Genomic DNA, 1,615 nt, shown 5'->3' on the forward strand with positions numbered 1-1,615 from the left:
CATTCTGCTTTTATAATCTGGCCTTAAACACATAAGCACTTTAAAAATAAATCAAGATTGGACATGAAGCAGGAATATGCCCCTATTATTCTTTAGCTGTTCCTTGGAGTGGAAGAAAATATATGATGTTTTATAATACTGAAATTGTAAGCAGTCTGAATAAACCAGGGTTTAATTATAATTTTTTTTGTATCTAGTATGCATGATAACAGAAAAAGACACATTTCAGATATTTTTTAAAAGCAAGTATCTAACTAAGAAATAAATGGATAGTCATGTGAATAAGGACTTTGCCTGAAATCCCTTTCTTTCTTAATTTATATGTATTTTCATTTTTTTCAGTATTTTTTATACTTGTATGGGCTAATTGAATAATTCAAGCCTCATGGCAATGTCCTCTACTTGCAGAGTCCATCAATTAAAATATGTTGCTCTGTCAGTGGTTATTAGTCAGACTAAGGTCTACAACTCCACAGCTTTGCCAGTGGAGCTGTCAAGTCTGTCTGGTTCAGCCCTCTCTCTCATACTTGCAGTCTCTCGGTTTAGCTGTTCCTTACTTTTCCTTGAAATTTCTCCTTTTCTCCCACTCCTCCTACTCTGCTTAGCTTCATCTCCTCATGCAGCCCATTAAGTGCAGATAATCCTTTATTTACCAACCAAGTTTCCATACTTGGTCATTCCCTTACAGTCCTTGGTCACAGCTCCTTTGTCAGACTCTCATCCTTATCATTCTGGTTTCTATTCCTAGACTCTTCCATGAGTCCCCATCTCTTATTTTAACCAGGCTTCATCTTACTCTGCCCTCCATTTTTAAGGTAGCTCTAATCAGTGTCTTGGCCCCATCAATTCTGGTCATAACTTCTCTTATTTTCTCTTCTCAAGTCTTCAGTCTCACCAGATCCCTGCTTCAAGTATCAATTTTGGCCTAGCCTGTTTTTTGGCGCTTTTTTTCCCTGATTCTTGTCAGACAGACCCTCCCACACTGCCCTTCATGTGGCATTCTTACAGAGGAAAAGCCAAGTCCCTGAGAAACCTGGATTGTGACTCTCTATAAAAACTGAAGTGGAAGGCTGATGGAGGAAAATTGGAAGTCTAGAAAATGTAACAGCAGCCCTTACTGTAATTAAAAATGTAAAGGAGAAGTAACAGGGTGTTCTAGACAATATATTCTCACCTAAAAACTAAGAAATAAGATTTTGAATTGACACTGCAGGAATTGCTCCTACCTCTGTCATAGCCCTCAGGCAACCTTGCAAGTGCCTTGGTTCATTAAAAGACATGGACATTTGTACTCTGCGTTAGTGAGGCCACATCTTGAGTATTGTGTTCAGCTCTGGGCCCCTCAGTTCAGGAAGGATATGGAGGTGCTGGAGCGGGTCCAGAGAAGAGCAACGAGGCTGGTGAAGGGACTTGAGCACAAGTCCTCTGAGGAGAGGCTGAGGGAGCTGGGGTTGTTTAGTCTGGAGAAGAGAAGGCTTAGAGGTGACCTCATCACTCTCTTCAACTACCTGAAGGGAGGTTATAGCCAGGTGGGGGTTGGTCTCTTCTCCCAGGCAACCAACAATAGGACAAGGGGACATGGGCTCAAGCTCTGCCAGGAGAGGTTTAGGTTAGA

The 1,615-nt window shown here is 41.2% G+C and overlaps 1 protein-coding gene across 4 annotated transcripts in view; it reads right to left on the reverse strand.

Moving 5' to 3' along the window:
• Positions 1 to 1,615, reverse strand: part of PRKN (parkin RBR E3 ubiquitin protein ligase) — a 721,078-nt gene that overhangs the window by 122,091 nt on the left and 597,372 nt on the right. The gene's annotated exons all lie outside the window — the stretch shown is intronic.

This window comes from Empidonax traillii, unplaced genomic scaffold (assembly GCF_003031625.1).
Source record: "Empidonax traillii isolate 1590-97213 ecotype Southwest subspecies unplaced genomic scaffold, ASM303162v1 scaffold63:size2014119, whole genome shotgun sequence".
Classification (NCBI taxonomy): Eukaryota; Metazoa; Chordata; class Aves; order Passeriformes; family Tyrannidae; genus Empidonax; species Empidonax traillii.